Raw genomic sequence first — 24,368 nt, 5'->3', positions numbered from 1 at the left:
CAATCATACATCTTCTTCTGCTGGTTGTTCGCCTTTTTTTTGTTGTTCTGGGAGACATCCGTCGTTTGGGTCGTTCTCCAAGTTGGGATCTGCCGTGCCTGAGGAGGAGAATTTTTCCGGTGATTTGGAGAGAGTTTGGACCGATGTGCGTGGTAATCTTCAGGAGGCCAACAGAAAATCTAAAGACTACTTTGATAGGAAACGACAGGAGGTTTTGTTCGCTGTTGGTGACATGGTTTGGTTGTCCTCTAGGAATCTGCGGTTGAGGATTCCTTCAAAGAAATTGGGTCCCAAGTTTGTAGGGCCTTTTAAGGTGCTTCAGGTTGTCAACCAATCTGCTGCTAGGTTGGAGGTTCCTACCTCCTGGAGAATTAATCCGGTATTTCATGTCTCTCTGTTGAAAAAAGCTGTTGTATCGGATTGTGACGCCTCTGCCTCTGTTCCTCCGGTGGTGGAGGACGGGGAATATGAAATTTCTCGCATCCTTAACTCTAGACGGTATAGAGGTAGTTTGCAGTATCTTGTGGCCTGGAAAGGTTTCGGTCCCGAGGATAACTCTTGGGTGAGGTCGGATGATGTTTCCGCGTCCAGACTTATCAGAGCGTTTCACAGGAGATTTCCTGATAAGCCTGGTCCTAGGGGATCCGGAGGATCCTCTTAGAAGGGGGGGTACTGTTAGAACCTTGCTCTTAGTTTTTTTTTCCTTTGCTGGTCACATGACCTTGTTGGCCTATTTAATCCTGCTCCGCCCTTCTGGCTTTGCTGGACTTCATTGTATATCTACTTTCTAGCTAGCCTGTGCTCTGTGTCTTGCTCTGTTAGTTTGCTTGGTCTACTGACCTCTATGTTCTATATATTTTGTTTGTTCGTCTGTCTGCTACTATTTCTGTTAGGAGGTGTCCCATATTCCTCCCAGTCCTTAGTACTTGTAGGGATTCCTCCCCCACATCTATAGGTCTCCGTACAGACTAGCTTAGGACTTTAGCAGGTCTGATCGCAGGATCAGGTTCCCTGTTACATCGTAGGGATTAAGCTGAGTTCTATCGTAGGGACAGATCTCCTCTCTTTCCTTAGCTCTGATAGCAGAACATAACAAATATAATGCACTCCCCATGGTCCTCCATAGAATATAATGCACTCTTTATGGTCCTCCATACAATATAATGCACTCCCCATGGTCCCCCATACAATATAATGCACCCCATAGTTCTCTATGTAGTATAATGCACTCCTCATAGTCCTCCATACAATATAATGCCCTCCCAATGTCCTCCATAGATTATAATGCTTTCCCCAAGGTCCTCCATACAATATAATGCACTCCCCATGGTGCTCCGTGGAATATAATGAGCTCCCCATGGTCCTCCATGGAATATAATGCACTCTTTATGGTCCTCCATAGAATATAATGCACTCCCCATGGTTTTCCATGCAATATAATGCACTCACCATGGTCCTCCATAGAATATAATGCCCTCGCCAGGTCCTCCATACAATATAATGCACTCCCAATTGTCCTCCATACAATATAATGCACCCCCATGGTCCTCCATACAATATAATGCAACCTCCATGGTCCTCCATAGAATATAATGCACCCCTCATGGTCCTCCATACAATATAATGCACCCCCATGGTCATCCATACAATATAATGTACTCCCCAAGGTCCTCCATAGAATATAATGCACTCCCGATGGTCCTCCATACAATATAATGCACTCCCCATGGTCCTCCATAGAATATAATATTAATATACTTTTTTTCATGGTCCTCTAGACAATATAATGCACTTCCCATGGTTCCCCATACAATATAATGCACCCCATAGTTCTTTATGTAGTATAATGCACTCCTCATAGTCCTCCATACAATATAATGCACTCCCAATGTCCTTCCTAGAATATAATGCTCTTCCCATGGTCCTCCATATAATATAATACACCCCCCCATGGTCTGTCATAGAATATAATGCTTTCCCATGGTCCTCCATACCATATAATGCACCTTCAAGGGTGCATTATACTCCATGCTCTATTATGGCCTCCAGTCACTGATTAAAAAAAAAAATACAATACTCACCACTCGTTCCATCTGATGCTCCAGTCTCCCAAATGTGTGGTGTGAAGCGTTGCACATCTCAGAACAGTGAGCGCGCTTTACTGAAGTCATCAAACCCGCTGTTCTGACACGTCAGATGCCGAGGCAGAGTGATGGGGGTGGAATTGTCTGCTGACGCTCCCTCCTCCACCATCATTGTAGGCGCTGACGAGTGGAGGGCGGGCGCTGCCGGGTGGAGTGCGGGCACTGATGGACTGAGTTAGGGGGCCTGATACAGGTGCTGACACGGGGCACCCATGGCTCACGGGACCCATAGCAGTTGCGTGGCCTGCCACCATTGGCGGTACGCCACTGACTGATGGGCAAAGGGGTAACAATGTTTTGAACTTTTGACGTTCAGGCTTCATATCAAACCTTCCACTAATGCTTTGAACGTGAGACTACCATCATTTTAGAGACAATCATCTTGCCTATCTCATACATAAATTTGGCTTGCAATTATTGTGCATATGATTAGTTATGCAGATTCTTGTCATATCACTGTATTGTTACTGTTTTGCTCTTGGTAGTGGAAAAATCTTTTTCTTCCTATATAGTACAAATTACAACCTATTCTGATATTCTCTAATAGTTCAGTATGTTAATAGGTTGATTCTCAAGTGAAAGGTCAATGGTTCAACTAAAGGAGCAACCAGGAAGAAGAGTGACCAAGAAAAGAGAAACAGCATTATCCAGTTCATCGAGAACAGTCTCTCGGCCAAGAAATTGCCAAAATACCTGATGTGAGTGCCATGACAGTTGGAAGATTGTGAAATGAAGTCCCTCCATCCATTTAAAAGCCAAGAGGTGAAAGTCCAGTCAAAATATCCAAGTCAACAAGTTGGCTCTTCACAAAGTCTATTAGTTCAGTGGAGGAGGCTGATATGCTTCGTAATAGTGAGATTACAGACGACCATGCAAGCACCATGCGACTGTTATGATCTGCAACAAGAACTAAGGAAAGATAGGGGAAAGCTGTCCCTACAGTAAGACTAAGCTGAATCCCTACGATGTAGCGGGCTGCCTGTTTCTAGTGAACAGACCCACCTTCGTCCTTGACTAGTCTGAACGAAGACCTATAGAATTAAGGGATGGGTCCCTAAAAGAACTAAGGACTGGGACAAAAATGGGCCACCTCCTAAACAGAAGTTGTTGTAGAACACAAAAGACAAACTGACAAAAAGTACTAGAGGTCCCAGAGGACCAAGCGAACTGACAGAGATAGGCACCGAAGCACCAGGCTAGCAAGACAGTCAAACAACACTGAAGTCCAGCAAAGCCAGAAGGGCGGAGCTGGAATATATAGGCAGATGGTCACGTGACCGCAAAACACAAGATAGAAAACACTAACAGGAGGGTTCTAACAGTACCCCCTCTTTTATGAGGATCCTCCGGATCCTCCAGGCCCAGGCCTATCCGGAAACCTCCTGTGGAAAGCTTTAACAAGCCTAGGAGCAGAGATATCATCCGTCCTTACCCAGGAGTTGTCTTCGGGACCGAAACCCTTCCAGGAGACAAGATACTGTAATCTCCCTCTATGCCATCTAGAATTCAAGATACGCGAAATCTCAAAATCGCCGTCTTCCACCACAGGAGGAACTGTGACAGTGGCATCCCTATCAGAAACGTCAGCCTTTTTCAACAAGGAAACACAGGATTAATCTTCCAGGAAGTAGGGACATCCAACCTAACAGCAGATGGGTTAACAACCTGAAGCACTTTAAATGGACCCACAAACTTAGGACCCAGTTTTTTAGAGGGAATGCTCAACCGCAGGTTCTTCGAGGACAACCAAACCATGTCACCCAGAGTAAACATAACCTCTTTACGTTTCCTGTCAAAATACTTCTTGGATTTCTTGTTAGCCTCTTGAAGGTTGCAACGTACATTGGTCCAAACTCTCTCCAAATCACAGGAAAAATTCTCCTCCTCTGGCACCGCCGACCCTAATTTGGAGAACGAACCAAAAGACGGATGTCTCCCAGTACAACAAAAAAAAAGAGAACACCCAGCAGAGGAGGATGTATGATTGTTAAGAGCAAATTCTGCGAGAGGCAGAAACTCAGACCACACCTCTTGATTGTCTGCCACAAAGCAACGCAAAAACTGTTCAACATCCTGTTTTTTTCTTTCAGTCTGTCCATTAGACTCAGGATGATAACCAGACGAAAATGACAAATGGACTCCCAACCTGTCACAAAAAGCACGCCAAAAGCGAGCCACAAACTGAGGTCCTCTATCAGAAACAATATCTGTGGGAACGCCATGGAGTTTGACAAACTCCTTAACAAACGCCTTAGCGAGTGTCTTGGCGCAGGGCAACTTAATGAATGGAACCCAGTGACACATCTTACTAAAACGGTCCACGACCACCCAGATGACAGTAAAACCCTCGGACACAGGAAGATCAGTAATAAAATCCATTGTGAGATGCGTTCAAGGCCCACTTGGAACTTCCAGAGGGCAAAGCAACCCCGCAGCAGGAGTATGTGAAGCCTTTGACCTAGCACACACAGTACACTGATGCACCCACTTGATGACTTCCTTCTGCCATCCAGGCTACCAAAAACTGCGACTGATAAGTCTCTTAGTTTCCAAAATTCCTGGATGACCTGCTAACCGAGACACATGACACTCCACAAACAAATATCTCCTAAAGGCTCTACGCACGAACAACCCCCATGGGGAGTGTTAGATGGAGCATCATCTTGAGCTTTCAGAATCCCATTCTCCAAAACGGAGTCCAAAGCCGCCACCACAACTCCATTCTGTAAAATGCTCTCCTCCTCCTCGGCACCGACCGTAGGAGAGAAACTGCAAGATAAAGCATCGGCTTTAACATTCTTAGTACCAGGGATATAGGTAACAGAAAAATTAAACTGAGAAAAAAAAAGTGCCCACCTAGCTTGACTGGCATTCAAGCGCTTGGCAGCATCCAGATAGATCAAATTCTTATGATCTGTGAAAACCTGAATAGGAAATCTAGCGCCTTCCAAAAAATGACGCCAATGTTCAAATGCAAGTTTAATAGCCAGCAACTCCCGATTTCCAACATCATAATTCAGTTCGGTTTCTGAAAATTTCCTCGAAAAGAAGGCACAAGGATGTGCTCCACCCTTGTTCTCCTGAGACAAAACTGCTCCGACCCCCACTGATGAAGCATCGACCTCAACCAAAATAGGCTTGGTCTCATCAGGCTGCATAAGGATAGGGGCAGAAGTGAACCTCTCCTTGAGATACTCAAACGCTTCAATGGCCTCAGTAGTCCACTGGGCCGTATTCGCACCTTTCTTGGTGAGATCGGTTAGAGGTTTAACAATTACAGAAAAATTCTTAATGCATTTACTGTAATAATTGGCAAAACCCAAAAATCTCTGTATAGATTTCAAACCAACAGGCCTAGGCCATTCCTGCACAGCTTGAATTTTCACAGGGTCCATCTCAAAGCCCTCGCTAGAGACAATGTAGCTCAAAAAACTAATTTTCTGCACAGCGAACTCACATTTCTCCAGCTTAGCAAAGAGTGAATTATCACTCAATAACTGCAAAACTTCACGTACACTCTGCTAATGGGACTCCAGATCTGGTGAATAAATCAAAATGTCATCCAAATACACAACCACATTCTTACCAATCAAAGGTCTCAGGACGTCGTTAATAAGGTTCTGAAAAAATGCAGGTGCATTGATAAGACCAAAAGGCATCACCAGATTCTCAAAATGACCTACCGGAGAGTTAGAAGCAGTTTTCCATTCATCACCCTCCTTCACTCGTAACAAATTGTATGCCCCCCGGAGATCAATTTTGGAGAACCACTTGGCTCCCACTAACTGGTTAAACAAGTCAGGAATTAACGGCAATGGGTAGGAATTGCGTACGGTAATCTTATTAATTTCACGAAAATCCAGACATGGACGTAAACTTAATCACATTAGTAGACCAGTCCAATAAAGGATTGTGCAGTTTTAACCAAGGCATTCCTAGAACAACTGGAGAGGGCAAATTATCCAAAACAACCAAGTCCAAAATTTCTTGGTGAGCTCCATTGATAGTGAGGGAAAATGCAGCAGTCTTGTGAGTAATACATTTCAAAGGAGTGTTATCAATTGCAACCATAGAAATAGGTGATGAGAAAGGTTTGGATTTCAATTTAAGGTTTTCCAAAAAACCCTTATCAATCACATTAAGTGTTGAACCACAATCCACAAATACCTGAAATGCAATCAAATCTCCCTGCAGTGTAGTGCTCCCAGAAAGAAATACTCCTGCAGAGCATAAACAAGCTATACGGGCGTAACTGACATTTTTTTTTTCATTACTTAAACGACGCTCACAATACTTAATCAAATGGTCAGCTTTACCACAATAAAGACACAAACCTTCGGCGAATCTCTGGTCTCTTTCCTGAGAGCGGAGTGACATTGTCCCCACCTCCACTGGTTCTCCGCTGTCAGAGAAGATTTTCTGGGAACTAGGACCTGACGTTACAGGAGTTTTTACATCATTCACCCTGGACCTCAGTCTCCTGTCCACACGAACAGCTAACTGCATAGCCTCCTGCAGTGTCTCAGGTGCAGGGAATGCAATTAGCAAATCCTTAACCTTTTCACTCAGACCAGCAAGAAATAAACATCTCAGCGCAGAATCATTCCATTTAACTTCTGAGGCCCATCTCCTGAAGTGTGTGCAATAATTTTCAACATCATCTGACCCCTGATTCAAATGTCTAAGTTCTGAGTCAGCAGATGAGATTCGATCAGGATCATCATATAATAGCCCCATAGCAGAAAAAAATTCCTCAACTGACCCCAAACACGGATCATTAGGTTGGAGAGAAAAGGCCCACCCCTGTGGTTCCTTGCGCAGAAGTGACATAATAAAACCAATGCGCTGTGATTCATTCCCAGAGGATCTTGGTCTCAAATGAAAATATAACAAACAAGCATTTTTAAAGGAAAAAAATCTTGCTGTTTACCACAAAAAACATCAGGCAGTCCTACCTTGGGTTCGACAAAATGTGCTCCAGAACAGCTTGGCCATATCCAGAGACAATCCCTGCAAGCGTTGAGCCAACTCCTGGATGGAAACCATACTGATCCCCAAATTTCTTTCCTTTAAGTTTTTTTTGGGCTGGACTTACTGTTATGATCTGCAACAAGAACTAAGGAAAGATAGGGGAAAGCTGTCCCTACAGTAAGACTAAGCTGAATCCCTACGATGTAGCGGGCTGCCTGTTCCTAGTGAACAGACCTACCTTCGTCCTCGGCTAGTCTGAACGAAGACCTATAGAATTAAGGGAGGGGTCCTTTAAAGAACTAAGGACTGGGACAAAAATGGGACACCTCCTAAGCAGAAGTTGTTGTAGAACACAAAAGACAAACTGACAAAAAGTACTAGAGGTCCCAGAGGACCAAGCGAACTGACAGAGATAGGCACCGAAGCACCACACTAGCAAGACAGTCAAACAACACTGAAGTCCAGCAAAGCCAGAAGGGCGGAGCTGGAATATATAGGCAGATGGTCACGTGACCGCAAAACTCAAGATGGAAAAAACTAACAGGAGGGTTCTAACAGCGACACATATTACACAAGTCTAGAATGGTGGCCGGAAAAAAGGTGAAGATGGCTTGACTTCAATATCATCAGAAGAAGAATCAGCTCGAGTTTGCAAAAAAGTACGAAAAGTGGACAGTAGAAGATTGAAACGGGTGATTTGGAGTGATGAGACAAAAGTCAATAGACTAGGTTCTGATGAGTGCAAATGAGTATGGAAGAAACAAGGTGAAAAGGGGCTAACGGACCGAGAAATTGAAGGAACTGTCAAGTTCGGTGGAGGAAGCCTGATGATATGGGGTTGTTTCACAACCAAAAGCATTGTATACTTGATCAGGGTCGATGGTGGCCTCAATGCTGAGCTATTTGTAAGTATCCTACAAAATGAGTTACTTCGTACACTCGAGTACTATAGTTATGAAAAGGACGACATAGTGTTCAAGCAGGGCAACGAATCAAAGCATATGTCGAGATTGGCTAACAAATGGTTCAATGACAATGAAGTAAAGGTGATGGATTGGCCCCCACAGTCCCCGTCCCCAGACCTCAACCCAATCGAACACTTGTGAGTAGAGTTGGAGAAAAAGCTGTGTACATACCCAAGTGAGTCGACCAGTATGCTCCAACTTTAGGAACGTGTAGAAGAGACCTGCTATCAGATTTTGGTTGAGACATGCTTGAATCTGATCGAGTGCATGACCAGAAGGATTCTGGCAGTGTTGAAAGTCAAAGGTGAATTTACAAAATACTAACAAAATAATTAAAATTCAAATTTCGATTTTTAGGAGCAAAACAGTAACGATGCAGTGACATGACAAGAATCTGCATAACTAATCATATACAAAATAGTTGCAAGTCAAATTTATGTATGCGATAGCCAAGATGATTGTCTGTAAAAGGTTGGTAGTCTCACGTTCGAAGCAGTAGTGGATGATGAGATATGGAGCCTGAAAGTCAAAAGTTAAAAACATTGTTACCCTTTTGCTTGTCAGTATAAATAAAAAAAATACAACACTTTTTTTATTTCAAAAGTGAATTTTAAATTAAATGAGTAGTTGTTAAGGTGTTTGAAGAAATCTGGTACAGTTACCACATCAGCCCTACAGGTGATAATTATATAAGATAAGATAAAATATACTTTATTTATCCCGGAGGAAATTGCGGTATCACAGCAGCAGAACACAGATCTCGAACATGACACATATGATAACATAACATTTGGAATGCTTTAGACATTGCTTTTCAGACATTTGTTAAACACCCCCATAGCTGTTGGAACAAACGATTTCCTGTATTTTTCCTTTTTACACCTTAGTTGTATTAGGCGATTGCTGAATGTGCTCTTCTGTTTCGCAAACAGTTCATAAAACGGGTGTGTGTTGTTGCCCATTATAGCTCTGCACTTCTTCTTAATCCTATCCTCTACCACCTCTTCAAAAGTCCCAATCTGTAGGCCCACCGTCGCGCTAGCCTTCTTGATAAGTTTGTTGAGCTTGTTGGCGTCAGCAACACGCACACTGTTACCCCAGCAAATTATTGCCGCAAAGGTGGCACTAGCCACAATGGATTGGTAGAACACCTCAAGCATTTTGCCACACACATTAAACGACCTTAACTTCCTTAGGAAGTACAATCTACTCATCCCCTTCTTGTAGACCTTCTCCATGTGGCACTTCCAGTCTAGCTTGCTATCCAGGTAAATGCCCAAATATTTGAAACTGTCCACCATCTCCATCATATATCATCTATCACCATATCATCTATGTAGCGGCCGTACCAGACCAGAGAATCACTGAACCTAAAATTTGGTTTGCAAATATATTGAGTTCCCCACCTTATTAGCAAGCCATAGAATTTAAAATTTAATTATGAATTGCAATAGGGTGTCCCATAATTTTTGGGGGTTTATGCCTTACAGAACATTGTGAAACTGGGAAGATATCTACTATCAAATATAGAAATCCAGTTTCAAATAACACCTTACATAGAGCTGTCTTTCTATTCAAGTTAAAAAGGTAATACCAATGTGGGAATTGGTGAGAGCTTAAAGAAATTGGTTCAGTTATATAACTTTGTCTTGAGAATGAATACTTATTAATAAAAAGGAAATCAAATCCAAAATAGGACACAATAGCAATAAAATATGCATATCAAGAAACTTGCCATTTATTAGCAAAATAATGAGAATATGTCTTTGCCTGTATATAAAGCTGTGCCAAGCACTGCTCATGTCAGGGGATGTGAGGCCCTCACCCACACAGAGGCCCATCAGTGAATTCACCTGTTCACCTGTAGTTCCGTCTAAGCCTGTACTTAGTACAGCTTTGCTAGGCTGTTTTTGACACAACAGGAGCTTAGAAGATAGATCCCCATGCATTGTATTGTATTTTGTTTAAATGTTTTACAGAACAGACCTTATTATAAGGTTTAAGAAAGTGCTGCACATATAGAAATATTTATACTGATACTGAAATAAAATGTCAGTGAAGAAAACTAACAATCCAGCTCTCAGATTGTATATGGTACACTGCATGTAACAGCGCAGTGGGGAATAGGGATTCAATGCCCATAAGGTTTGCGCACATAAATGAATAAAATAAATAAAATGTCAAGGGGCTTGCATTTCTGCTCAGAAATCCGTACTGTAGATAGTGATGATTAGCCTGCACACAGTCTGTATATCGAGGTGCAGGTGGACAGGATGTGTGGAACTCCAAGTATCAATATAGAGTAATTGACCGTACACTCTTATTTCAAAATGCAGTAGGATTTTATTTATTTGTAGACATGAACTTGACACACACTAAAGAAGTTGTCCACTACTTTTTCATTGATGCCCTAACCATAGGATAGGCCATCAATGTTTGATCGGCCAGGGTCCCGCACCCGGCACCCCCGCAGATCAGCTGTGATCAGTGCCAGTGGTGGCGGCTGCCGGCCGGAAGTGCTTACCTGTGGAACTTGGCCGCCACAGTGTACTACACATCCGCCTCTCATTTAATTGAATAGGAGGTAGATGTGCAATACCCTGCGGCAGCCACTACAGCTAGACGGTCAAGCTCAGCAGGAAAGCTGATTAGTTGGCACAGATTACAGCTAATCAGCGGGGGTGCCGGGTGCAGGACCCCGGCCGATCAGATAGGACCTATGGATAGGGCATCAATGAAAAAGTAGTGGACAACATCTTTAAGGTGCAGGGACAAGTCTTCACGTCTACAAATAAATAAAATCCTACCGCACTTTGAAACAAGAGTGTACGGTGAATTACTCTATATCAGTAACCTGTACTGTACAGTAATTAGAAGGAAAATATTTTTATGATTTATAAATTTTATTTTTTTAGATACTCTGCATTTGGAAATTTTCTGTCTTTTTCCTGTTATGTAAATATTTTTTAACTTTGTGCAAACATTGGTACTTTAAACACTAGTAAGACATTTGTTTGTATATATTATATATTAATTATACTTAACCTGCTTGCAGAATATCATATCGGCTCTCAGCTGAATAAGGTTAGATTATCCAAATGAATACAAAATTATGTAATAGGTGTAGCAATTTCCTACCTCACATGGTACTGTGTATCATTGGTGCTAATTCTATGGTTTCTCAGGACAGTATAAAGTACTTGTGAAGGTTCTATATGATTGTGTATAAATTAATTTGATTCTAAGCAACATATTACATACTATAAATTACTTATAATAATAACCAGCACTGAATGCATTAAATACAAAATGATTTAGGATATGTAATGACTACAATCTCCTATAGATTTTGTTATGTTCCCATGTGCAAGAATGCTCTTTTTAACTGCTGTATTTTTTCTGCAGGTGTCCACACCAGAATGTGGAATAGCAAGCTACTTAGATTTTTGTGTTTTTACTCCATTTTTTGTCCCTTTTTTCCCTTTTGCTTCATGCCCTTTAATTCCAGATTTGAAGCTGCATTTTTTTAATCGTTTTTAGAAATGCTGTTGCATTTTTTACATGCATATTTTCAGGGTGCCCATAGAAGTCTATTAGTAAAAAAGCACACCAAAAAAATACATAGTTACATGGCACCTGTAAACATACAGTGGGCATGATCTTTCATGAAGTCACATCCACTTTGCTTGAACTGCTAAACGCAGCAGATTTTCTGCACACGAAAAAAAAACATTAGAAAAAATACAGTGTTTACGCTATGTTGAGAAATGTGGCCCAGGAATGAGATTGTACCAAGGAGAAATACTTTAAAGCTGGCTTATACATTTTGTGTATGGAAACAGGTACAATGGGCAGAATTGCTAAAACTGTTTAAGACTTATTATCCGGCTTTCCAAATTTCCTGTTCTTTTTTAAATTTTTTTTTATAGTCATAGCCATTTTCCCTATTTTCTTTTTCTCACTCAGTACCAGCTATTCCACTACTCTACATTCTGTAGCATGTTCTTCACTACTTACCTTTATTTCTTTGCAGCATTTGGTAGCTGGCACGCAACTTTCTTTTTTGATTTTACCTTTTTCTTACCTTGATCTTTCTCGGTTTACATAGACTGTTATCACCATAACACCAGTCAGCATTTTAATATTTTAATATTTAGATATAGTTCTGTTGTGTATTTGACTAGCTATGGCCTGAATACATTTCGTGTTCATTCTTCTGATGCAAGTGTTGGGTAAAATTAAGAATTCCATATCTGTTTTATTTCATAACATATGATGGAGAGGAAAATGTACAATATTTAGTTGTATTGTATGAATTGTACATTCGAGTATTTATCTTTGTTTCTCATGATGATAAATATAATTTTTTTTTATTATTTTAATTATTTTGATCTGTTTTTATTGGTGGAGTATATTTTTGTTCATTAGGCACCAATCCTGCTGCCATTTTTTTTAAATACTTAACATATTTTAAGCTATGCCAAACAAAGGCTGCAGTTTACCACTGAAATACATTGTATATAAAATGTGGGCAGCATAATGACTCAGTGGATAGCACTTTTGATTTGCAGCACTGGGGTCCCTGGTTCAAATCCCACCATGGTTAACTTCTGCAAGGAGTTTGTATGTTCTGCCCCTGTTTGTGTGGGTTTTCTGTAGGTACTCTGATTCTCTCCAAAGACATATTCTATGTTCTCCCTGTGTTTGTGTGAGTTGCCTCTAGGTACTCTGGCTCCCTCCAAAGACATATTGATAGGGTATTTTGATTTTGAGCCGCAATGGCCACAATGATGATGTCTGTAAAATGTTGAGGAATATGATGGAGCTAAATAAATATGCATAATAAAAGACAGCATTATTTTATCCCTAAGAGTGCCTACAATGATCATATTAACTTTACAGTGCCGATTCCAGTACTATTGTAAGTTTTGGCCAACCTTTGTCTATTTTAGATGTCCACCTTTAGACCACATACTCAGCTGAAGAGCAAGAACTGTCATACACTTTAGTTGAGGGAGTTTCTACTGAACTTGTTTAAGTAAGGGTCCCATAAATCTTTTCATACATTGGCTTATTCCAAATTTATTCGAAGAAGGTTTTATGTATAGCTCATGTATCATTATTATTGAATTCCTGATTGTTATATGTAAACATATTGATCTTCCTAACTAGCATACAACACCATGCTATAAACAATTTAATTATGGCACATTACATTATACATGTATGCTGCTGACAGTATCTGAGGAGGCTGCTGGACTATAATGGATGATTAGTTTAGTCTTCTGCTATTATAGTTTAGAAATAAAAGTACATGAACGGTAGAGAAATGTTCCAGGCACGGTTCTGAAGGAATGATTGGGAGACAACAGAATTTAGAGGTTGGTGAGTGGTTGGTCCACGAATAGAGTGAAAGCAAAGCTGTAGAAAAAACAAAGACAGCTTTCTTACCTACTGTAAGCTAAATGTTACTAAGAACATCTGTCAGAAGGGGCTCAATACAAAATAACTAGAAAGGTTAAGATCCTGCGTAACTCTGTAATGCAGGTGTCTGGATCAGAGATAACACAAGGCAACGACAGTCAGTGATTGATATACTGTAATTCTATTTATATGTAGTAGTAATTTTAAAGTGAGATTAAAGTAACTCTGAAGAATTAGTGATAATAACAAGGCAAATCAACAATGAAACGAATAACAATAAGCTTGAAATATCAAATAAAGTTGTTCACTAGATGACGATAATGTTCCTGTAACAAAGGTGGTGCGCCCATTCATGGGAGTCACCACGTACTGTAAGTTCTTTCTGCAGCTCTGGCCCTAGCATAGGTCACCGAGTTTTCCCACTAGGCCGCAAGTCTCTCTCTGACATAGTCTATCAAAGCCCGTTGAGCCTCCCATGCACCAACTGGCCCCCACCCAACCTGTAATCAGAGTCCCAGCCGATCCCAGTACTGTAGGCGAAAGCAGGAAATGACGGCCATTCTCATGCATGCTGTTTCTCCACAATCACATGTGTGCCTCGCCTGTCGCAGTCTCCTCGCAGATCTTTTCGGCTTGACAGTGAGCGGAAGTCTCTCAGGATTGGAGCAAAAAGGACTAGGCCTCGGCTCTTGACAGGCGACGTCTGATTTTGGAGGCTTAACTGGCTTAGGGTGCAGATCCTGGTCCTGACCAGCACCAATGGAACTCAAAGTCCCCCTGAGCAGAATCCTGGCATTGCCAGGCTTAGACTGGCACCTGGTGGCGTAGACTTCCCACTGAGGCCTGTCATGCTGGCCTCGGTAACATTCCTGGAGCGCGTCTGCTCCACTCTCTTCTCTGGCACCAAATCTCTCTGCTGTTTGGTGCGCAGGCCTTTTATATTCAGGAACTCTGGGCTTCCGGGCACCTGATCAGGTGCAGCATCCAAAGCTGCTCCTCCTGCAAATCATCTTCTGGTGCAAACTGGTTCCTTCTTATTTTGCCTGGTCAATAGATGTCAGTCTTTCTCCACTGATGTGACCTCCTGCACTGATTCTTCAGGGATTTCTCTGCTTCTCCCTACAACTCTATAGAAATCTTTCTCCTACATGAAAATAGCAAAGGCAAGCCTACAGAACCAAGTGGTGGTCAGGAGTCTTGGAAGTATGTAGAAGGCACCAGGTGTACAGACAGCACTGCAAGCATTTAGGTCTAATGTTTTTATCTAATCACGCTGCATTTTACTCCTTATTAGTGATGAGCGAGCACTAAAATGCTTGGGTACTCGTTGCTCGGGTCGAGCAAATTGGAATACTCGGGTGCTCGACCCGAGCAACGAGCCCAATGTAAGTCTATGGGAAACTCGAGCATTTTTCAGGCGGCTCCCCCCGGCGGTATGCAGAGGGCCTAAAAATTGCCCAAATCGATGGGAACAGTGCTCAAATGACATGGGGACAGCATGGGGAAGTCCCCTGGAAGCATTTCTGACTCGCAGGTCACTGCTGTCAACAACGTTGTCAGAGGTATTACGCCACTTTTACGGACTCACAATAAAACATACCAAAACGAAACCAAAATGGATTTTCCTGGGAAATATGTTAAGGAACATCCTTTCCATGACATGTACAATGTATATAAAGCAAAATAAATAACCAAAAACAAAAATACTCCTCCACACCTTGGGCTATGTTCACAAGTAGCATTTTTGATGCGTTTTTGCATTGCTTTCAACAAAGACAAATGCATTCAATGGGTCATTTTAACATTTTACAACCTTGTCTGGCCATGTAGTATGTGACACATCATCAGACACATGCATACTGTTAGGCGTCGGTCTGGTGCTGGATTTGAAATGGGTCCAGGACCTTCTGTGGTCTACCATTTCAGTCCAGCCAGGGCTGATGCTGCTCAGCATCACCATCAGCCCCAACGCCTAGCTGGTCCACGAGCCCTGTTTGTCTCCCAGGTAGTTGTGCCTAGCAATGTTAAGCCTGGGTTGCAGAGTGAGACAGGGCTTGTGGAATCGAAGTCCAGGTTTTGCCGCACTGAGCATGTCCGTGATCTGGCGGTTCATGATTGGTGGGTTGGCACCCACCTGACCCAGTGACCTAGCATCGCCTGATTGGTTCACGGGTAACGTCACCAATAGCGCGTCGGTGGGCAGGGCTTAGTCTTTAAAAGGCCCGCCCACAAAGATGGCGACGCGCTCAGATCATTTGAGCTAGCTGTTTGTGGTGTGCACGCTTTCTCTGGGCTCCTCTAAGAGCCTTAGCTTTAGTTAGGCAGGTCAGATTAAGTAGGCAGGTAGCTTCACCTTGCAGACTGGTTCTGACCAGGGGGTTCGCCTTACACCCCGAGCCGCCTGTGAGCTATATAGAGCGGGTTGGCTCAGTCCGGTAGCTCGCCGGCTGAGTGCTCGAATACCCGGCGGGAATCACACCCGCACGCTAGCGCCTTCTTCTATAGAGTAGCGCCTGTGTCGAAGACAGGGCTACTGCTGCTAGTCCGGTCACACGTCTCCCTGCGGTTCTTGGAGATTGTGTGAACCGCTTTAGTGCCAATCCCCATAACGTAGCACCTGTATCAAAGACAGGGCTACTGCTGTTCCCACGGTCGCACGTCTCCCTGCGGTTCTTGGAGACTGTGCGAACCGTTTTACCCTTCCGTGTGCCTTAACATGAAGGGTTAAGATATTTGTTAGGTGCGTCGCCGGTCGCTCTCTCCCTCCGTGCAGTTAACGGAGATAGAGGGTACCGCTTTACCCGTTCCTGTGTGAATTAACACGGAAGGGTTTAACATTTAAGTTGTTTGCCTTTCCACCCGGAAAGTGTTCAGCAGCAGTCTTTCTGGCTGCATCGCGGACCTCGGGTTCGGTTGCGTTCCATTAAAATAAAGTTGTCTTCAACCGCCCTCCTAACACATACAGTGCTGAAAATACTTGGGAACAGCATGGGGAAGACCTCTGGAAGCATATCTGACTACCAGGTCACTGCCTAAAAGTGTGCCCATCAAAAGTGATCCTTGGCTCATGCGAAGATGCCTCCCGCCATGCACCTGTCGTTGCATACTTGCAACAATCACTGTCCACATCCTTGTCCCAGTGCAGCGTTCAGTTGTCCCTACCCCATTCCTTGGAATGCAAGCGCAAGTATGCTGCCAGCCACCCACCCATCCAAAGGCTGCAATACTATACTGCCAAATTTTTGACAGCTGTTTGCACTTGAAATGTGGCCTTTTAGGCTCGAGGAGGCGGAAGCTTTCCAGAATCTTATGGCGGCGGTGACCGGGTATCTATACTCTGCCCCCAGCCGCCATTATTTCCCCCGGTATCGTCTCCGCCTTTCACAAGCATGGGTCCCACAACATTACCCGTGCCCTCCCCAGTGCACTTACTGGGAAAGACCACCTAACCACAACACGTGGACAGGTGAATGTGGCCGGGGATGGTACGGAGCCAGTCCACAGCTTTTTTTGCTGAGTTGTATTTCACCACAGCCTAATTCTTTAGTTTGGTGAAAGGACTTGGGATACCATATCTACCCAGCTGTCATTTCTCCCAGGAAGTCCTCTAAAGCTGCTTTCACTTGAAATGTGGCCTTTTAGGCTCGGGGAGGCGGAAGCTTTTCATAACCTCATGCTGGCAGCAGCCGGGTGTCCATACTTGGTCCCCAGATGCCACTATTTCTCCCGGTATCGTCTCCGGCTTCCACAAGCACGGATTCCACAACATTACCCGTGTCCTCCCTAGTGCATTCACTGGGAAGGACTGCCTAACCACAAACACGTGGACAGGTGAATGTGGCCAGGGACGGTCCGGAGCCAGTCCAAAGCTTTTTTTGCTGAGTTGTATTTCACCACAGCCATATTCTTTAGCTTGGTGAAAGGACTTGGGAAACCATATCTACCCAGCTGTCATTTCTCCAAGGCAGTCCTGTAAAGCTGCTTTCACTTGAAATGTGGCCTTTTAGGCTCGTGGAGGTGGAAACTTTTCATAACTTCATGCAGGCGGCGGCCGGGTGTCCATACTCGGTCCCCAGCCATTACTATTTCTCCCGGTGTTGTCTCCGCCTTCTACAAGTGTGGATACCTGAACATTACTGCTGGTACTTTTCTGTGGGAATTTGCTTGCCTCCTACCAGCCTGGAATATTTCCAGTAAACTATGGTACGACGCCATGGTATTAGCACTGCCCCTAGTACCAGTAATGAAGCCATCTCCAATTTCCTTCTCAGGAATTTTATTTGGTAGACTGAGTGGCTGCCCAAATACATTAGTTTCTCATAAAGGAGCTGAAGATAGAGTGGCAGTAGGTGCAACTTTCTCCAGCCTGTTAGATATCAGAGGGTGAACGGCAGCACATCAGATCAGTGGTTAGCACTGAAGCTTTGCAGCGCTGGGATCCTGGGTTCAAATCCCAGCAAGGACAACATCTGCAAGGATTTTGTATGTTCTCTCTGTGTTTGCGTGTTTCCTCCTCAGTAAAAAAGCAGCCATAGAGTGTTCAGGAACCTTCTAACACACTTTTCTTAGCCAGGACTGCTTCTCGGCAGGGTTGGACGGTCTCACCAGAGAATTCTCTGGTGTTCCCTGGCTTCTACCTCAGGAGGGTTCATGATAGTGCTAACTTTGTAGCTGCTATGGGGCTCCTGAGCGGGGGAGAAAAGTGAGCCCTCAGAATCAAATCCTCTGATGGGCTCAATATTTTTCAATCTGAAACAGCTTCTCAGTGGGAGTTGTATTTCACCACAGCCATATTCTTTAGCTCAGTGAAAGGACTGGCATAGAGGGAAACCGTGTCTTCTCCAGCTGTCATTTCTCCGTCACCAGGTTCCGCCCATTGTCACACACGACTATGCCTGGCTGTATGTTCAGCAGTGAGAGCCACAGATCAGGCTGCTGTGTTACAGCTTTCAACAACTCTGCAGCGCTGGGCGGTTTGTCATCTAAGCATTAAGCATGTTATCTTCAGCACAGCCTGTTGCCGCTAAAGAAAGATCCTATTGTTTTTTTTTTTTACGTTATTTTTTAAGACAAATGCATTCACCGGGAAATGTCATTTTAACATTTTACAACCTTATCTGGCAATGTGGCGTTTCACACATCATTAGTGTTGAGCGAGCACTAAAATGCTCGGGTGCTCGAAGCTCGGGCCGAACTCACCGTGATACTCGGGTGCTCGATCCGAGCAACGAGCCCAATGTTAGTTTATGGGAGACCCGAGCATTTTTGCGGCGGCACCCCCGGCAGTCTCTAGAAAGTCTAAGAAGTGCCCAAAACGATAGTGACAGTGCTCAAATGACATGGGGACAGCATGGGGATCGCCCCAGGTAGCATTTCTGACCCCCAGGTCACTGCTGTCAACAACGTGGTCAGAGGTATTAAGCCACTTTTACGGGCTCACAATAAAACGTTCAGAAACAAAACTGAAACGGTTTTCCTGTGAAATATGTTAAGGAACTTCCTTTCCAGGGTAAAGACTTGTGTATAAGGTAAAATATATAACCAAAAACAAAAATACTTCTCCACCTTGGGCTATGTTCACAAGTAGCATTTTTTATGCGTTTTTTGCACTTTTGTATTGCTTTCAACCGTGACAAATGCATTGACCGGGAAATGTCATTTTAACATTTTACAACCTTATCTGGCCATGTGCTGTGTGACACATGCATACAGTGCTGAAAAGACATGGGAACAGCATGGGGAAGACCCCTGGAAGCATCTCTAACACCCAGGTCACTGCCTAAAAGTGTGCCCATCAGAAGTGATCCTTGCCGCATCAGAAGATGCAGACTTGCAACTATCCCCGTGCAAGTCCTTGTCCCCGGGCAGTGTTCAATTGTACCTTCCCCATTCCTTGCAATGCAAGTGCAAGTATGCAGCCTGCTACCCACCCACCCCCTGGCTGCAATACCATACTGCTTGCTTGCTTGCACTTGAAATTGGGCCTTTTAGGCATGTGAAGGCGGAATCTGGCCACCAAGTCATGGCTGCGTCGGCGGCCTGGTATCCTAACTCAGTCCCCAGTCGCCCGGCGGCTGGGTGTCCACGCATGGTCCCCAGCCGCCAGGGGGCGGCCGGGTGTCCATACTTGGTCCTCAGCCGCCCCGCGGCCGAGTGCCCACACACGGTCCCCAGCTGCCTGAGGGCGGCCGGGTGTCCATAAACGGTCCCCAGCTGCCCCTATTTGAAGGACAGCCTAACCACAAACACGTGGACAAGTGAATGTGGCCAGGGATGGTCCATCTCACTGATGCCTTCACACTGGGTTAATATTGTGGAAGCCGGTACACAGTTGGACACTGGGATGCAACACGTCCTCCAGATATAAAGGATTGCGGGTCCTGGGTCAATCAGGCTTCAACACAAAGTTCAGAAGGTAAACAGCAGCAGTGGTCAGCCTCCTACACAACGAGTAAATTATTCATTATCATGAGGCCATCCATCTCCTTAGCTTTCTGTTCCTTGGAATGCAAGCGCATGTCTGTAGTAGCGGCTAGGCCTGAGGTGGTCAGCGTTTTGGTGCATATCCTACCTCCTCCGAGGATTGCTGGATGTTTTCCTGCTACTATCCCAGTCCTATGACTCCCGTTAAAACAAAGCTTCAGGTGATGAATGATGGATGAGGTGGTGGCAAAGGAGAAAGAGCAGGAGGAACAGGGACCATTCAAATCAATATCAGGCCAGTCAACCACACATGTCTTGTAGGATATGTTTCTGTACCAAAAGGAGCTGTTCAGCTACACCGTTATAGGGCATACAGTGAGTGTAATGCATACCAAAAATTTCGGGGCACTCCAATGCCCCTTGTAAGTGACATGGAGGTCAGAGGGCCTTAACTAATCCGTTTTTTCCATTTATAGCAACTCGGTCTCCTGTACACTGTTGGCCTAAGCAGTGAATGGAAGGCTTTCCAAAAATTATGAGGAACTGCAATGCCCCTTGAAACAGACGTGCATTACAGCGTACTAAAAACCTTCTACCCATTATTGTGGAGTGGGTCTCCCTTAGTGTTGGTTTGTCACCCTGGCCTGGATGCCACAAATGTATAATAAACCTGTGTCTGAGAGCAAGGGGGAGGTTCTCTGGTCAAGGACCATTAGCATGCAGTACCTCCTGTCCCAGGCCAGTAGGGGGAGCAGGCTGCCCCTATAAAAGCTGGAACTGGGGGCAGGGTTAGAGAGAACTGGACAACCTGTCTCTGAAGAAAGAGGTGTCCCAGAGCAGGGACAGACAGTTGTGTTGCAGCCTAAGAGGCCGTGTGGCAGTAGGAGAGCCACGAGCCAGGGACAAGAGGCAAAGCGAGCCTGTCCTGGCAGATAGAGAAACTAATCTACCATACTTTGGTGTCTGAGGCTGTGAGGATTCCAAGTCCTACAGCAAATAACCCGTCCGCAGGGGATTGTATGTTCCCTGGCCTAAGAATCCCGGAAGTTCCGCCACAGCAGAAGGGACCAGCAAAGCCGTACCAGGCCGGGAATAGAAAGGGACCCAAGTTGCAAGCCATATGGGCGAGAAGACACGGCGAGCTCAGGAACGTGGGCTATTACACCATGAGGAGGGAAATAGCCAGAAAGAGCGCAGAGAGCACGGTAGGCCTACACCCTCACTCAGATCAGGGCCAGCTTCCCACTTGTTCTCAGACCTCCAGGCCCCCTCCTTACCGGGATTGTTTTTGGGTCATCTCACCTGTGCTAATAAAGACCCTGAACTATTTAAGAGGCCTCCGTTTCCTGGCTATTGCGGTCGGAATCATCCCCTCCATCATCCATTATATACTGCCCTGGGGCCATACTCCTCCCGTGGGGAGTTGTACTATTCAGTGCTGCCCCAGCGGTCTGCACTGCAGCGGCGGTTAGCCCTGACCGCAATCCACAGGTGGCGTAATCGGACATTGCAAAAGATATAGAAGGCTGCCACTGGTCTGACCACCCTGAGCCATGAACCGGGTTGCCACTACTACCCCCATTATTGCTCTGTTGCCCGGATCCGAGTGCCCTATGGCCTGGGGGGCGAGTCATTGGCCTATGCATTGAAAAGCAAACGCTGACTAAAATTAGGAGGAAAGGCAATGCCCGTTATAAGAGTCGTGGAGGTTAGAGGTAAGTGAAAACAACATTTCAATGCCCCTTGGAAGAGTGGTGGAGGTCACAGTAGCTTAACAAGACAGTTTTAATGCCCCTTGGAAGAGACATGAAGGTCACAGTAGCTTAACAAGACAGTTTTAATGCCCCTTGGAAGAGTGGTGGAGGTCACAGTAGCTTAACAAGACAGTTTTAATGCCCCTTGGAAGAGACGTGGAGGTCACAGTAGCTTAACAAGACAGTTTTAATGTCCCTTGGAAGAGTGGTGGAGGTCGCTGTGGAATAAAAAGACAATATCAATGCCCCTTGGAAGAGTGGTGGAGGTCACAGTAGCTTAACAAGACGGTTTTAATGCCCCTTGGAAGAGTGGTGGAGCTCAAAGTAGCTTAACAAGACAGTTTTAATGTCCCTTGGAAGAGTGGTGGAGGTCGCTGTGGAATAAAAAGACAATATCAATGCCCCTTGGAAGAGTGGTGGAGGTCACAGTAGCTTAACAAGATGGTTTTAATGTCCCTTGGAAGAGTGGAGGAGCTCAACGTAGCTTACTTAACAAGACAGTTTTAATTCCCCTTGGAAGAGTGGTGGAGGTTGCAGTGGAAAAAAAGAACAATATCAATGCCCCTTGGAAGAGTGGTGGAGATTACAGTAGCTTAACAAGACAGTTTTAATGCCCCTTGGAAGAATGGTGGAGGTCACAGTAGCTTAACAAGACAGTTTTAATGCCCCTTGGAAGAGTGGTGGAGGTCGCAGTGGAATAAAAAGACAATATCAATGCCCCTTGGAAGAGTGGTGGAGGTCACAGTAGCTTAGCAAGATGGTTTTAATGCCCCTTGGAAAAGACGTGGAGGTCACAGTAGCTTAACAAGACAGTTTTAATGCCCCTTGGAAGAGATGTGGAGTTCAGAGTGGTTTAACAAGACGGTTTTAATGTCCCTTGGAAGAGACGTGGAGGTCACAGTAGCTTAACAAGACAGTTTTAATGTCCCTTGGAAGAGTGGTGGAGGTCGCTGTGGAATAAAAAGACAATATCAATGCCCCTTGGAAGAGTGGTGGAGGTCACAGTAGCTTAACAAGATGGTTTTAATGTCCCTTGGAAGAGTGGAGGAGCTCAACGTAGCTTACTTAACAAGACAGTTTTAATTCCCCTTGGAAGAGTGGTGGAGGTCGCTGTGGAATAAAAAGACAATATCAATGCCCCTTGGAAGAGTGGTGGAGGTCACAGTAGCTTAACAAGATGGTTTTAATGTCCCTTGGAAGAGTGGTGGAGCTCAACGTAGCTTAAGAAGACAGTTTTAATTCCCCTTGGAAGAGTGGTGGAGGTTGCAGTGGAAAAAAAGAACAATATCAATGCCCCTTGGAAGAGTGGTGGAGATTACAGTAGCTTAACAAGACAGTTTTAATGCCCCTTGGAAGAATGGTGGAGGTCACAGTAGCTTAACAAGACAGTTTTAATGCCCCTTGGAAGAGTGGTGGAGGTCGCAGTGGAATAAAAAGACAATATCAATGCCCCTTGGAAGAGTGGTGGAGGTCACAGTAGCTTAGCAAGATGGTTTTAATGCCCCTTGGAAAAGACGTGGAGGTCACAGTAGCTTAACAAGACAGTTTTAATGCCCCTTGGAAGAGATGTGGAGTTCAGAGTGGTTTAACAAGACGGTTTTAATGTCCCTTGGAAGAGACGTGGAGGTCACAGTAGCTTAACAAGACAGTTTTAATGTCCCTTGGAAGAGTGGTGGAGGTCGCTGTGGAATAAAAAGACAATATCAATGCCCCTTGGAAGAGTGGTGGAGGTCACAGTAGCTTAACAAGACAGTTTTAATGCCCCTTGGAAGAGTGGTGGAGCTCAAAGTAGCTTAACAAGACAGTTTTAATGTCCCTTGGAAGAGTGGTGGAGGTCGCTGTGGAATAAAAAGACAATATCAATGCCCCTTGGAAGAGTGGTGGAGGTCACAGTAGCTTAACAAGATGGTTTTAATGTCCCTTGGAAGAGTGGTGGAGCTCAACGTAGCTTAACAAGACAGTTTTAATTCCCCTTGGAAGAGTGGTGGAGGTTGCAGTGGAAAAAAGAACAATATCAATGCCCCTTGGAAGAGTGGTGGAGATTACAGTAGCTTAACAAGACAGTTTTAATGCCCATTGGAAGAATGGTGGAGGTCACAGTAGCTTAACAAGACAGTTTTAATGCCCCTTGGAAGAGTGGTGGAGGTCGCAGTGGAATAAAAAGACAATATCAATGCCCCTTGGAAGAGTGGTGGAGGTCACAGTAGCTTAGCAAGATGGTTTTAATGCCCCCTGGAAAAGACGTGGAGGTCACAGTAGCTTAACAAGACAGTTTTAATGCCCCTTGGAAGAGATGTGGAGTTCAGAGTGGTTTAACAAGACGGTTTTAATGTCCCTTGGAAGAGACGTGGAGGTCACAGTAGCTTAACAAGACAGTTTAAATGCCCCTTGGAAGAGTGGTGGAGGTCACAGTATCTTAACAAAACAGTTTTAATGCCCCTTGGAAGAGACGTGGAGCTCAGAGTGGTTTAACAAGACGGTTTTAATGTACCTTGGAAGAGATATGGAGGTCACAGTAGCTTTATAAGACAGTTTTAATGCCCCTTGGAAGAGTGGTGGAGGTCGCAGTGGAATAAAAAGACAATATCAATGCCCCTTGGAAGAGTGGTGGAGGTCACAGTAGCTTAACAAGATGGTTTTAATGCCCCTTGGAAGAGTGGTGGAGGTCATAGTAGCTTAACAAAACG

The sequence above is a fragment of the Phyllobates terribilis genome, unplaced genomic scaffold, assembly GCF_046119375.1.
Source record: "Phyllobates terribilis strain yellow unplaced genomic scaffold, ASM4611937v1 Scaffold_8__6_contigs__length_399053987, whole genome shotgun sequence".
Taxonomy (NCBI): Eukaryota; Metazoa; Chordata; class Amphibia; order Anura; family Dendrobatidae; genus Phyllobates; species Phyllobates terribilis.
The sequence above is the reverse complement of the archived record's forward strand: the minus strand, read 5'-3'. Positions refer to the sequence as shown.